Source organism: Telmatherina bonti (assembly GCF_933228915.1).
Source record: "Telmatherina bonti genome assembly, chromosome: 4".
NCBI classification, from domain to species: domain Eukaryota; kingdom Metazoa; phylum Chordata; class Actinopteri; order Atheriniformes; family Telmatherinidae; genus Telmatherina; species Telmatherina bonti.
Genome location: NC_136622.1, coordinates 38,068,813 through 38,085,267, shown reverse-complemented (window position 1 = coordinate 38,085,267; position 16,455 = coordinate 38,068,813).

The following is a 16,455-nucleotide window of genomic DNA, read 5'->3' as shown; positions in this document are numbered from 1 at the left end:
AAATAATAATAAAACAATCTTTTAATGATGACGCTGAGATCCGTCGGTTCAAACAGAGGCTAATGTGTTCCTGCCGGGTGTCATGCAGCATGGATCACATGATTATCCCCTGCTAGGTCACAGGAGACAAGGATACAGGAGACAGGAGACTACGACACAGGAAGTAGGACACAGGACACTAGGATACAGGAGTCTAGGATACAGGAGAGTAGGACACAGGACACTACGATACTAGGATACAAGAGACTAGGAGACATGAGAGTAGGATGCAGGAGACTAGGATACAGTACACTAGGATACAGGAGTCTAGGATACAGGAGACTAGGACACAGGACACTAGGATACAGGAGACTAGGATGCAGGACACTAGGATACAGGACACTAGAACACAGGAGACTAGGACACAGGAGACTAGGATACAGGACATTAGGGGACAGGAGACTAGGATACAGGAGATTAGGATACAGGAGACTAGGACACAGGACACTAGGAGAAAGGAGTCTAGGATACAGGAGACTAGGACACAGGAGACTAGGACACAGGAGTCTAGGATACAGGAGACTAGGACACAGGAGACTAGGACACAGGAGTCTAGGATACAGGAGACTAGGAAATAGGAGTCTAGGATACCTGAGACTAGGACACAGGAGACTAGGATACAGGTGTCTATCATACAGGAGACTAGGATACAGGAGACTAGGACACAGGACATTAGGGGACAGGAGACTAAGATACAGGTGTCTAGGATACAGGAGACTAGGACACAGGAGACTAGGACACAGGAGTCTAGGAGAAAGGAGTCTAGGATACAGGTGTCTATGATACAGGAGACTAGGACACAGGAGACTAGGATACAGGACATTAGGGGACAGGAGACTAGGATACAGGAGATTAGGATACAGGAGACTAGGACACAGGAGTCTAGGATACAGGAGACTAGGATATAGGAGTCTAGGATACCTGAGACTAGGATACAGGAGACTAGGACACAGGAGACTAGGATACAGGAGATTAGGATACAGGTGTCTAGGATACAGGAGACTAGGACACAGGAGACTAGGACACAGGAGTCTAGGAGAAAGGAGTCTAGGATACAGGTGTCTATGATACAGGAGACTAGGATACAGGGGACTAGGACACAGGAGACTAGGACACAGGAATCTAGGATACAGGAGACTAGGATACAGGAGACTAGGATACAGGAGACTAGAATACAGGAGACTAGGACACAGGAGACTGGGAAACAGGAGACTAGGACACAGGAGTCTAGGACACAGGAGACTAGGATATAGGAGACTAGGATATAGGAGTCTAGGATACAGGAGACTAGGATACAGAAGACTAGGACACAGGAGACTAGGACACAGAAGACTAGGATACAGGAGACTAGGATACAGGAGACTAGGACACAGGAGACTAGAATACAGGAGACTAGGACACAGGAGTCTATGATACAGGAGACTAGAATATAGGAGACTAGGACACAGGAGACTAGGACACAGAAGACCAGGATACAGGAGACTAGGACACAGAAGACCAGGATACAGGAGACTAGGATACAGAAGACTAGGATACAGGAGACTAGGATACAGGAGACTAGGACACAGGAGACTAGAATACAGGAGACTAGGACACAGGAGTCTATGATACAGGAGACTAGAATATAGGAGACTAGGACACAGGAGACTAGGACACAGGAGTCTAGGATATAGGAGACTAGGATATAGGAGTCTAGGATACAGGAGTCTAGGATACAGAAGACTAGGACACAGGAGACTAGGACACAGAAGACCAGGATACAGGAGACTAGGACACAGAAGACCAGGATACAGGAGACTAGGATACAGAAGACTAGGATACAGGAGACTAGGATACAGGAGACTAGGACACAGGAGACTAGAATACAGGAGACTAGGATACAGGAGACCAGGATACAGGAGACTAGGACACAGGAGACTAGAATACAGGAGACTAGGATACAGGAGACTAGGACACAGGAGTCTATGATACAGGAGACTAGAATATAGGAGACTAGGACACAGGAGACTAGGACACAGGAGTCTAAGACACAGGAGACTAGGATACAGGAGACTAGAATACAGGAGACTAGGATAGAGGAGACCAGGATACAGGAGTCTAGGACACAGAAGACTAGGATGCAGGAGACTAGGATACAGGAGACTAGGACACAGAAGACTAGAATACAGGAGACTAGGATACAGGAGACTAGGACACAGGAGACTAGGAGAAAGGAGTCTAGGATACAGGAGTCTATGATACAAGAGACTAGCATATAGGAGACTAGGACACAGGAGACCAGAATACAGGAGACTAGGATACAGGAGACTAGGATACAGAAGACTAGGATACAGGAGACTAGTACACAGGAGACTAGGACACAGGAGTCTAGGATACAGGAGACTAGGATATAGGAGACTAGGATATAGGAGTCTAGGATACAGGAATCTAGGATACAGGAGACTATAATACAGGAGTCTATGATACAGGAGACTAGGATACAGGAGACTATAATACAGGAGTCTATGATACAGGAGACTAGTACACAGGAGACTAGTACACAGGAGACTAGGACACAGGAGTCTAGGATACAGGAGACTAGGATATAGGAGACTAGGATATAGGAGTCTAGGATACAGGAATCTAGGATACAGGAGACTAGGACACAGGAGACTAGGACACAGAAGACCAGGATACAGGAGACTAGGATACAGAAGACTAGGATACAGGAGACTAGGATACAGGAGACTAGGACACAGGAGACTAGAATACAGGAGTCTGGGATACAGGAGACTAGTACACAGGAGACTAGGACACAGAAGACCAGGATACAGGAGACTAGGATACAGAAGACTAGGATACAGGAGACTAGGATACAGGAGACTAGGACACAGGAGACTAGAATACAGGAGTCTGGGATACAGGAGACTATAATACAGGAGACTAGTATATATGAGTCTAGGATACAGGAGACTAGGACACAGAAGACCAGGATACAGGAGACTAGGATACAGGAGACTAGGACACAGGAGACTAGGACACCGAAGACCAGGATACAGGAGACTAGGATACAGAAGACTAGGATACAGGAGACTAGGATACAGGAGACTAGGACACAGGAGACTAGAATACAGGAGTCTGGGATACAGGAGACTAGTACACAGGAGACTAGAATACAGGAGACTAGGATACAGAATACTAGAATACAAAATACTAGGATACAGGAGACTAGGACAGAGGAGTCTAGGATACAGGAGACTAGGATATCGGAGTCTAGGATACACGAGTCTAGGACACAGAAGACTAGGACACAGGAGACTAGGATACAGGAGACTAGGACACAGGAGACTAGGATACAGAAGACTAGGATACAGGAGACTAGGATACAGGAGACTAGAACACAGGAGACTAGGACACAGAAGACTAGGATACAGAAGACTAGGGTATAGGAGACTAGGATACAGAAGACTAGGATATAGGAGACTACATTTACACTGGAATCCTTTATGAGTGTGAACGTCTTCATTCAGTTTTTATGTTTCAGCTGTTTGTGGATTTTTATTTATATTTCATTAGACGGGCGGTCACATGACCTGTCACCCTACTTTTAGTGCAAAATGAAAACCATTAACCTGTCTGGAACCAGAATATTGACCAGACATCATTAAATATGAAACTCAGCATCATGTCGCCAGATGACATCCATCATAAATTATTAAACAGCTGCTTGACTGTTGCTACGCAGTTTATTCCTGAAACCAGGTACTTCCTGTCCACCCACTACCATCCACCTTGATCCCAGTCTGGATCCCAGTCTGAATCCCAGTCTGGATCCCATTCGGTCCTGGTTTCCAGCTTCATCAAAACTTTCAGACCCCTCATCTATTAGATCCATTGATAATGAATCCACAGTGTTTTGGCTACATTGTGGTGTTTTCTGCATGTGTGCTCTCATGCAGGGATGAAAAGTTGTTCCTGTTCTGGATGGTAGTATCCAGAATGTTGTTCCTGTTCTTGACGGTAGTATCCAGAATGTTGTTCCTGTTCTGGATGGTAGTATCCAGAAATAGATCCACATCTATGTTTGATATATTGGAAAACCTGTTAACTGTGTTTTTTTTTTACCATTTATTGCGGAGTTATATGCATACACAGCCTTTTCCGCTTTCATCACTGATCATGTGACTTACACAAAGGCAACGTTCGTGGCAGTAAACATATAAACAAGTCAGCCAATTAGGTCCACTGCTACAGCAGGCTAGCTGCTAACAGCTAGCTTCTGCTGTGTGTTTGGGCATTCCATTGGTTTTCACGATGATGGACTTCATGTTACAGACTGCCTGCTGACCCTCAACAACAGGGTAAATGTGTTGCTGCCATCAAAGTAGATACCTGGAAGCCTCTCGGTTGTGTTGATGCGTTTACATAAAATCATGCAGATTTTAGGCACCAGCAAGCACTTGTTGAAAATATGTGTGTCTGACATAAACACATCAGAGCTGAACTGGTTTGGAAACTGGGAAGCAAATCATCAGTCGCTCCATAGCGGCAGCTAGCTTTCAACCTCAAACATGACGGCATGAGGATGGACATGAGTCTGTGTTTCGTTAATGATACCTGATCAGACATATCTGCAGCAGCTGATTAATAAACAATTAATTCACTATATTTCTAAAGAAAATGGAGAAATAATCTATTTCTCAAACGTTTCTCTTGGTGTCCTGATTCCTGCTATGTTGCAGTGGGACGTATATGTCACAAGGAGGTAAAATCAGACGAGTTCATGGTTGGAGTGTAAGCGATGTTTTATTGATGAAGATGAGTGGATGCACACTCGGCCTGATAGAATATTCTGTTTCCTCCTTCAGTGACCTCATCAGCAACATGATGTCATACAGGTTGAGATCATGGGGAGGTGATGTATGAGTCCCAAACAAGTCAGACTCTCACTTGGAGAATTTCATAATGTTGCCATGAAACAAAAATTCTTAGACTTTTTTAAACATTCCAGGATTTTTTGTTTATCAATTTATTTTTTATGTTTGTCTATTTATTATTTACAAAGAGCAGGCAAGTTAACGACAAAGAGCAAATGATGCATTTCAGAGATAATCACAGGATTAGGGGATTTCCTAAACTGCACAACGTAAATCAATCTGTATAAGTTCCTAAATGGCTCTCTAGCGCCCACTACCTTAACTTATAATATGGAGTTTGATTCAACATTTTACTGAAATTGTACCAAAATTTCCACCCCAGTTTAAACCTCTGATGCTAATCTTCTAAAGTATGACTTGATGAGCCGTCAGCTTTTACTACAGATCCAGAGAAGAGTTGTCAGAGTTATCATGTTTAAAATACGTCCATCTGGAAGAGAGGTGGTTTGTCTTTAATCCAGAAGTTCCTAGAGGGCCGGTATCCAGCAGGTTTTTGTTGTTTCCTTCTACCAACACAGCTGATTCAAATCAAATGGATCCAGCAGCTTCTCGTCAACATATTTATGGATTTCGGTCAGGTGTGTTGGAGCATGGAGACAACAAAAACCTGCTGGACTGCGAGGACTGGAGTTTGACAACCCTGGCTTAATGCTTGGAAACACAGAATATTACCATCCAGAACAGGAACAACATTCTGATATTTTCACTTCAGTTGTAAATCCGAAATGGACCCAACATGGAGCCTTAAGATCCATCAGAGGTAGACCTGGAGAAAAATCATAAGCGGACTCAGAACGCTGCAAAATACTCTGAAATGCTGTGAAAGCTGAACATTGTTAACATTTAAGCTAACAGCTCCATGCTAAGAGCTCCACACACATGCTAAGTGCTCTATGTACATGCTAAAAGTTGCATCTATATGGTAATAACTTCATGTACATGCTAACAGCTCTATGTAGATAAAACAACTCCATGTACATGCTAACAGCTGCATCTATATGGTAATAACTTCATGTACATGCTAACAGCTCTATGTAGATAAAACAACTCCATGTACATGCTAACAGTTGCATCTATATGGTAATAACTTCATGTACATGCTAACAGCTCTATGTAGATAAAACAACTCCATGTACATGCTAACAGTTGCATCTATATGGTAATAACTTCATGTACATGCTAACAGCTCTATGTAGATAAAACAACTCCATGTACATGCTAACAGCTGCATCTGTATGGTCATAGCTTCATGTACATGCTAACAGCTCCACACATATGCTAATAGCTCTATGTGCATGCTATTTGCTCCATGCATATGCTAACAGCTGAATGTAGATACTATGAGCTCCAGATATATGCTAATAGCTGTATGCACATGCTACAAGCTCAGTGCAGATGCTATCAGCTCAATGTATACGCTAACAGCTCAATGTTTATGCTAACAACTCCATCTTGATGCTAACAGCTCCACGTAAATGCTAACGGCATCAAATACTGAAAAATGATTGGTTTATATCACACTTTTTATCACAGGCTCAGATAAGGAAATGTTGATTTGATAACAAAGGAAAAAGGTTTTATGTTTTAATATATTAGGGACCAGGATGTGAACCAGGATGTAGACCAAGATGTGGACCAGGATGTGAACCAGGATGTAGACCAAGATGTGGACCAGGATGTGAACCAGGATGTGGACCTTCCAGAGGACTGTGTTAACAAGCTGTATAAAGACGCCCATCTGGTCCAGGCTACGGTCCAGCAGGCGTCCCAGACCGACTCACTTAGAGGGGCGGTTAAAACGTCCTTCATGTTCTGATAAAACTTCTTCCTGAAGAAGCTTCCGGTTCCTGCAAACATCCATGATGAAGGAAAAGCTGCTTTTGTGCTCCACAACCCGTTTAAATGTTTACTTCTTACATATTTCCCCACCGGATGCCACATCACTTTCTCGTGTTTATTTAGTTAGAAATAGAATATGAATATTAATTTTTTTAAAAATTGTCTTATTTTTCAGTCTTGCTGTTGCCACGGCAGCCCTGCTGACTCAGCTTCATCATCATTTCTGCCTCCTGTAGTTGCCATGGTAACCGTATCAGGAGGTCAATGGGAAAGATGAAGAAGATCAATTAAATCCTCGTCTGTTCTGCTTAATTGATTGATTACAGGCTGTAATGGACATCTGCCTTAACGAGCCATTAGCTAATTGGCTGGAGCAGCTGAGGATGTGCATGTGCACGTGCACATGCATGTCTGTGTGTTTCTTCTGCACCCTCTGAAACAAACGTTAATATTTAGTCTTTGATCAATAAGCAGGAGGGATTGACTGATGGACAGAGAACTGGACATCGTGTCAGATGTCACAGACTTCATTTCCCATCATGCCCAGTCCTTCAGGCAGGATTCAGTTGTGGGTGTCATTAAATTGAGTTTAGAGACCAAAGCCTTGTCTGCTCTGATTGGTCAGCCTTCATTGGCCAGATTGGGCTCCGCCCACCACATTAACGCCATAAATCCTGTGTTTTCAATTCATGGTAACCTGCTAAGCTCCACTGGAAACCAGTTCAGAAACCATCAGAAGTCCACTCAGGACACAGAGGACATGGTCCAGCTTTGTTCGCAAGACCGTCCACCCCGTCAAGTCCACCTTCTCCATACTGGAACATAATCACACCCATAGATTAGTCTCTACCTGAACATTAGTTTCAATTACAGCTGAGGGCCGACTGCTCCAGTGGGATCAGTCTATCACTTGGAATCAACTTCAATTAGATGAACACTCAAAGGACCTTACAAAGGAATGAGTGGGCAGAGTCTAATCTCTGAATGGCAAGTGTTTCTTATTTTAACTCTTTAGGGATCTGTTTCAACTACGTTTTAAATATCAGGAATGAATAATATGACTTGGTATTTTGTTGGGGTGTTTGGCAGGTCTGGGCCCCCAGAAGTCTAGCATCAACCCTGGTTGAGCAGATTTAAGTGATGTTTAGGCTGTGAAGATAAAAATATGTGGAGTTCATCTTGTCTGCTGAGAGGTCTGAAACCCCAACTGAACCTTTTGTAGGTTTCCAGCTCCTTTTTACCGGTTGAATCTTTAAATCCGATGTTTGTTGGCTGATTTTGCTGTCAGCTGCGTTTGGTTTGAATGTGATGACATGAAGTGGATTTACTGAGGAGAACCCATCTGTTGTGTCAATGAAGAGCAGCAAGGGGATGTGGACACTGAGCCTGTCACCGTGGCAACCAGACATACAGATATAAAGATGCTCTCTGGAGCAATAAATTTTTACAACGTGATTTTCCTACCTTTAACCTGAATGAGACATTTCTACGTCCTTGGGTCGGAGAAACATCAAACATGTTGGAAGATTTTCTTTCTGCAGGTTTAGATCATGCACGTTACGTCTGCAGGATAAAATACAGAAGTCATCATAATTCCTGCAGAAAGGAAGAAAAAACTACAGAGCCACCAATGTTTACTGCTGATTTGCTGAAAAATGTTTCTGGATGTGATGTAAGCTGCTGGGGGAGACAACGCCCTCGTTGCTGTAATTAGCAGCTAGATCTGACCTGCTGCTGATGAAACGATCAAGTTCTGTTCAGCAGGACAAGCAGCAAGTTCACTTATTGAGCCACACTGATCAGTAACTCTAACATGATTAGTGATATTAAACAGGAGCTTCTCTCTGACAGACGTACAAACACCGTTTGGTTTGGTATAAAACGTGTTGGTTTATTTCCACACAACGTCTGAACACATGATTGTGCAGCATCAGCGAGGAAAACATGAGATGAGGTGATGAGCTCAGGTGGGCCATTCACAGCCACACAACTGGCTCTAAAGAGGCCAAAAGAGTTGTGAGACAGAAATGTGACAGTTAGTCAATGACTGTTAAGTTAGTTTGTAACTGTTAGCTTAGTTTGTAACTGTTAGCTTAGTTTGTGACTAATAGCTTAGTTTGTAACTGTTAGCTTAGCTTGTGACTGTTAGCTGAGTTTGTGACTGTTAACTTAGTTTGTAACTGCTAGCTTAGCTTGTAACTGTTAGTTTAGTTTGTAACTGTTAGCTGAGTTTGTGACTGTTAGCTTAGTTTGTAACTGCTAGCTTAGTTTGTGACTAATAGCTTAGTTTGTAACTGTTAGCTTAGTTTGTAACTGTTAGCTTAGCTTGTGACTGTTAGCTGAGTTTGTAACTGTTAGCTTAGTTTTTAACTGCTAGCTTAGCTTGTGACTGTTAGTTTAGTTTGTAACTGTTAGCTTAGTTTGTAACTGCTAGCCTAGTTTGTAACTGTTAGTTTAGTTTGTGACTACTATCTTAGTTTGTAACTGTTAGCTTAGTTTGTAACTATTACCTTAGCTTGTGACTGTTAGCTGAGTTTTTTACTGTTAGCTTAGTTTGTAACTGCTAGCTTAGTTTGTGATGACAAGCTTAGTTTGTAACTGTTAGCTTAGCTTGTGACTGTTAGCTGAGTTTGTAACTGTTAGCTTAGTTTTTAACTGCTAGCTTAGCTTGTGACTGTTAGTTTAGTTTGTAACTGTTAGCTTAGTTTGTAACTGCTAGCCTAGTTTGTAACTGTTAGTTTAGTTTGTGACTACTATCTTAGTTTGTAACTGTTAGCTTAGTTTGTAACTATTACCTTAGCTTGTGACTGTTAGCTGAGTTTTTTACTGTTAGCTTAGTTTGTAACTGCTAGCCTAGTTTGTAACTGTTAGTTTAGTTTGTGACTACTATCTTAGTTTGTAACTGTTAGCTTAGTTTGTAACTATTACCTTAGCTTGTGACTGTTAGCTGAGTTTTTTACTGTTAGCTTAGTTTGTAACTGCTAGCTTAGTTTGTGATGACAAGCTTAGTTTGTAACTGTTAGCTTAGCTTGTGACTACTAGCTTAGTTTAGGACTGTTAGCATAGTTTCTGCGATGGACTGACAAGCTGTCCAGGGTGTACCTTCCTTTCACCTGAAGACTGCTGGGATAGACTCCAGCTCCCCTGCGACCCTTCATCGGACTAAGCGGTTAGGATGATGAATGAATGAATGAATGTTAGTATAGTTTTTGACTGCGAGCTTAGTTTCTGACTGTTAGCTTAGTTCGTGAGACTGTTAGTTAGGTACTGCTAGCATACTCTGTGATTGTTAGTGTATTCTACAACAGTCAGCTTAGTCCATGACAGCTTACTGCAACTGTTAGCCGAATTTCTCTTGAAGGTTCAAAAGTTTTTAATTTGTCATTTTCACATGTCAGATGGTCAAACAAAATTATGCCCAATGATGACATCACAGCTTGATTGTTTCATCATGCAACAGCAACACTAAACGATGATGTTGCATTGCATTTTCAAACCTCACAGATCAATAGTGGTGATAAAAACAGTCTCCTGATTAAATAATAATAATAATAATGATAGTAGTAATAATAAGAATTTCCACTTGGAATGGTCCAGTGTTATATTTATAATTGAATGTAGAGAGAAACTTTTCTTTCATGGTTTAATTACATCAGCTTCATACTAGAGCAGCAACACAACCTTGTTCTGAAATATAAACATTCTCCGCATTAAATTAAAACTGAACACTGAAAACTTCTTAAAATTTATGTAAACCTGTCTCTGGGTTACTAGTTAGTTTCTCATTGTCTCCATTGTTTCCTTCGTCCTGCAGCACAAACATTTCTGTCTAATTTGTTAAATTGTCTTATTTATAAATCTCATTTAGTGGACGACTTCCTGCGACATTGCTGAGTTAAATGCTACAGGTGTGCAGGACGGTCGCACTGAGAACGTCTTCTTCCGCAGCTGCAAACGAGCCTTAATCATGCACACCAACAGGTTGACAAGGAGCAATTTATCTACTCACATGATGTGTCAGAACTGAAGACGACTCCCACAAACATCAGCAGAAAAATAAAAGGTGCTGATGGCAGAAGTTCTTCCAGCAAACAGCAGCAGGAAGAGGAAAGTCATGACTCAGCCTTCCTTACTGTTTATGATTAACAGTTAATTTAGGAGAGTGCTTCTGTGTCGGCATGCTTCTGCAGCTATCTTTGTGTACCACCATGTATTTTGGACCTTGTGAGGACATGAGCAATACTTAAAAAAAAATGGGGACATTTATTTTAGAAATATGGGGATAGAAAAAAATCTTGACATTTTCTAATGAAAGGATATAATTTTTGTGCACTTTGACTCCCATTTAAATACAGCATTGCTGGAACATTCAATACAATTTAAGGGTAGAAATAAAATCCTCCATTGACCAGTTTCAGTCTTGCTTTCATTTTACATTAGGACACTGTTAAAAGCTAAAGACAATATTAGAATATTAGCACATTTTAGAAATGAAGATGATATGCAGGGCAGCAGCCAAAGGTGGGTGTTCTAATTCCTGGGAACACAAACTGGCTAATCAAACAATTAGCTTGGAAATACAGCTTAGTCGACCAGTCTTTAAAGACTAGCTGACTCCGCTACAGTTAGTTTAGACTGGGACTGTTAGCTTAATCTGCGGCCATTACCTTTTTCTATGACTGTTAGCTTAGTCTGTGACAACTTAGCCTGCAATGCTTACGCTTAGTTTAACCTGTGACTGTTTGCGTGATCCATGATTTCTATTTTAGTTTTTGATTATTGGGTGCAGCGGTTATTTTGGACTGCAACAGCTCTTAACACTTACCTTAGTCTCAGATTGTTAGCTTGAAACACTTCTGCAATTGTTAGCTTAGTTTGCATCAGTTAGCGTAGTCTAACTGACTTCAGTTCACCAGCTGAATGAATTTGTTATTAAATGCAAGACCTGGATGGTTTACATGAATCATGACACTTCACATGGGACAAAAATAAAAAATGGGGACATTTTTGAGGAGTGCTGACATGTGGATTCAGTGAAAGTAAAGACTTTCTATAGCTGGAATGAGAAGACGGCGTTGTTGAGCTCAGAGTCCTGGTAAAGCTGTTTGTAGACAGCAGCCTCATGACGACAGCTGCGCAAGCGTGAGTGTGTGTGTGTGAGCCACACAACATCTGAACATATGCTGACGTAACTTATGTTGATTGGCAGCCCAGTTTGACTCAGCGCTTTACACAGATATACCGCGCAGTAATCAAATCAAACTTTCATCTTCACCGATGCTCATTTGTTTTTCTGCTGCAGCTTGTTGTGGCAACAAGCGACATCTCAGGAGATGGCTCCTTCTGTAGCCCTGCCCACCTCATATCAAACGCTGCACCAATAGGTTGTGAGATCAGTGATGTCACAGTGATGTGTGCAATTTATATCTGAGAGCGCCGCTGCTTGTAAAAGAATCAGGTGTCCGATCTTCATGTTTTAAAGTGGTCTTCATCAGTTCTCCATCGCTCTGCAGGTCTGTCCAAGTTTTTCTGTGAGCTATATCAGAGGAGCCAGTTTAAACTGGATCTTTAGACTCTTTGTCACAATGACAGAAAGAACAGCATTCTTCACCAGAACCAGGAGCTGAATGGTCCGTACCAATGCCTCCGGACCTTCAGCTGATCCATCTAGTTGGCTGAAACCTCATCAGAAATGGTCTCCTTGGAAATGTATCTGTCATCGAAGCCAGAGAAGGCTGAGGCCACATGACCCAAGAGCTGGACTGAAGATCATTGGGAACTGGTCTGATAGAGGGTCCTCCCCAGGTTGAAGCTGTTTGGAATGATCTGGAACAAAACATTGGATCCTGGATCCTGGAGGACTGTTCCTGGAAAGTTGAGCAAAATCATTTCCCAGAACTTATCTTGTTCATCTCCGTCGTATTTTCCTCAGCTCATGATAAAAACCCGGGTTGGGGTCATTTATTTCCTGCAGCCACTGATAAAACTCCTGCATCGCTGTTCATTAATTAGCCTGTACCCTTGCCAGACTGTGATGGCTGACGGTGACAAAGCGAAGGAAGCCATGTGATCCCTGATATTTTTCTTTGATTTAACGTAACCCATCACACACACGCTTTTAATCCCACCAGCCTGCAGACATGAGGTTTCAGTCTCAGCTGTCAGATTATGAGACTAACACGAAGACGCTTGGTTAAACTCATCAGAAATGACATCACACATCTCCATCTTTTTCTTTACACTTTAGTGAAATCACACAAATATACAAACTCAGCAGAAGGCAATGGCAATGATATAAAAACAGACACAGGCTATTACATAATTCATCATCATCATCATCAGTACATTTAAACTTAGCAAAAATGACAAATAAAAACAAGGCAATGGTATAAAAATGGGCTCTGACTACATCCTGGAAAGACTTTCATCAAAGCGATGAGATTCAGCGTTTTCCAGAAGGGAAAAAAGATTCCCAAGCAGAGTGATGGAGGGCGGAGTCGGACAGCCGCGTGCGGCGGATCGGAGGCCAAGGACACGTATGTGCTTCCTGATCCGACGCCTGGAGTGTCCGAAGCCACACCCGGATGAACAATCCCGTCCTGAACTAAGACACCAGAACTGGAGCCAACACTGCGTCTCTGCACCAGGACCCGACTACGCTGATGGACTCCGCTCAGAAAAGTGCTTACGAATAAAGTTTATTTGAACAGCGGCGGATCCTGATGCTGTGACCGAGAAACAACGGCTCCGATTACCAATACTAATAATAATCATATGATACAATAACAACATCTGATCCCTGGAGCTCATGGGCAGTCATGTGATCTGCTGTTGCTATGTTCCAACGAAACCCGCTGGGATTCACCGTCCGCTCAGTCAACCAACCAATCATCTGCTAGGAGCCGAGCGGGGCTTATAGAGCCGTATCAATCAGCCCTGATCATTTTAATAGGTTACATAAACTGGTATGAACTGGTTTCATTGGGTTTCAGACGACACATGATTACCAATTAATCTGTCATCAGTTTACATTTTTCTAAAGACAAAGGTTGAAAAACAATTTAATGTCTTCAAACCGAAGATTTAATATAAAAAATGAATCTATAAATTTTTTAGGCTCAGTGATTTTCAGCAGCAGTTTTTTCCTGCATTGTGTCAGATCAGAGCCTTATCAATCACATTGATCTGTTCAGTCCTCATCAGCAGATCACTCATGACTGAAGACATCTAATCACATAACTGACAACTTCCCATGTTTACTGTTTGTTTTAATCAGATTAAATAAAGATTTTTAATGGAAATTAACAGTTTTGTTTCTACTAAAATGATTTTTTTTCTGTTGTTTTTTGTTTTGTCGTCCCAGGTAGCAAACGTAGCTAAATGCTACAATCAGCATTAAAAAAAAAAAAAAAGCGAACTTCCTTAAAAATAAATAAAAACTTCATCTGAAATAAATTAAAACATAAATATCCCACCACTGAGTGTGTGTGATCAGAATCTGTATTGATCTGTTGTTTCCCCGTTTGCGTCATTGTTCCAGGAATTAGACCTGACCCTCCCACCAGCCTCTTCAGTCTCTGCGTTTCCTCCCAGCACAAACACACCAGCTGCTGCCGTGGAAAAACATTCGGACATGGACGCACATTTACCGAATCATAACGTAAACGTTTCCGTTTCATGTTCATCCAGAAAAAACTCCAAAAATAAAGAAACTATCTAAATGCTGGAGTGGATCCTTCCCATCCAGACGGCTGATGACGTGGCCACAAATCCTGCCGCTCCGACTTTCATGTTACTAAATTACTTATTTTTACAAGTTTTAAGCTTCTTTTTGAATGTCTTCTTTTTTAAATGAAGTACTACAGAATTTCTACAAGAGCCGAGTCATCCTTTCGCTTTCTGAGCCGCTTAATCCAGTTCCGTATGGTTGGGAAGCTGGCGCCTATCCAGCAACCATCAGGCGAGGGACGGGGTACGTCCTGGACAGAAGTGCTAACGTTACATCTCACGTAGAAGTAAAATGACCCTTTACTTAAAAACATCTGGGGACCAAATACATGTAGATATAAACTTTATGTGAGGCTTTAAAAGCTAACTGGCTAACCAGTTATTGTAGCTAACCAACCAACAGTTAACCAGATAACTAGCTAACAATGAATCATGCTAATAGGTGAGGCTAAAACTTTAACTCGTTTTTTTTTTTTTTGGCTAAAATTCAACCTTTAACTTTGACCAACTGTTCCAACTTCGGCCTGATTTATCTTCCTCTTCCTCCCAGAGACCTTTCCCTCCTCAGCTGGTTTGATGGATGACGCTGCCTCCATTCTTCATCTCTCCATCCCTCTCAGTATTCCAGCTGCATCTCCTCCTCCTCCTCTTCTTCCTGCTCCGTTAGTATGCGAGCAGAGAGGCTGAACTCTCCTCCTCCTCTGTTCTACTCTAACATCTACACCTCCTCTCCTCCTCCTCTGTTCTACACCTCCTCTCCTCCTCCTCTGTTCTACTCTAACGTCTACACCTCCTCTCCTCCTCCTCTGTTCTACTCTAACGTCTACACCTCCTCCTCTGTTCTACTCTAACGTCTACACCTCCTCTCCTCCTCCTCTGTTCTACTCTAACGTCTACACCTCCTCCTCTGTTCTACTCTAACGTCTACACCTCCTCCTCTGTTCTACTCTAACGTCTACACCTCCTCTCCTCCTCCTCTGTTCTACACCTCCTCTCCTCCTCCTCTGTTCTACTCTAACGTCTACACCTCCTCCTCTGTTCTACTCTAACGTCTACACCTCCTCCTCTGTTCTACTCTAACGTCTACACCTCCTCCTCTGTTCTACTCTAACGTCTACACCTCCTCTCCTCCTCCTCTGTTCTACTCTAACGTCTACACCTCCTCCTCTGTTCTACTCTAACGTCTACACCTCCTCTCCTCCTCCTCTGTTCTACTCTAACGTCTACACCTCCTCTCCTCCTCCTCTGTTCTACACCTCCTCTCCTCCTCCTCTGTTCTACTCTAACGTCTACACCTCCTCCTCTGTTCTACTCTAACGTCTACACCTCCTCTCCTCCTCCTCTGTTCTACTCTAACGTCTACACCTCCTCCTCTGTTCTACTCTAACGTCTACACCTCCTCTCCTCCTCCTCTGTTCTACTCTAACGTCTACACCTCCTCTCCTCCTCCTCTGTTCTACTCTAACGTCTACACCTCCTCCTCTGTTCTACTCTAACGTCTACACCTCCTCTCCTCCTCCTCTGTTCTACACCTCCTCTCCTCCTCCTCTGTTCTACTCTAACGTCTACACCTCCTCCTCTGTTCTACTCTAACGTCTACACCTCCTCTCCTCCTCCTCTGTTCTACTCTAACGTCTACACCTCCTCTCCTCCTCCTCTGTTCTACACCTCCTCTCCTCCTCCTCTGTTCTACTCTAACGTCTACACCTCCTCTCCTCCTCCTCTGTTCTACACCTCCTCTCCTCCTCCTCTGTTCTACTCTAACGTCTACACCTCCTCTCCTCCTCCTCTGTTCTACTCTAACGTCTACACCTCCTCCTCTGTTCTACTCTAACGTCTACACCTCCTCTCCTCCTCTGTTCTACTCTAACGTCTACACCTCCTCTCAGGTCTTCACCACCCAGTAAATCCTCCTTTCACCACCGTCACCATG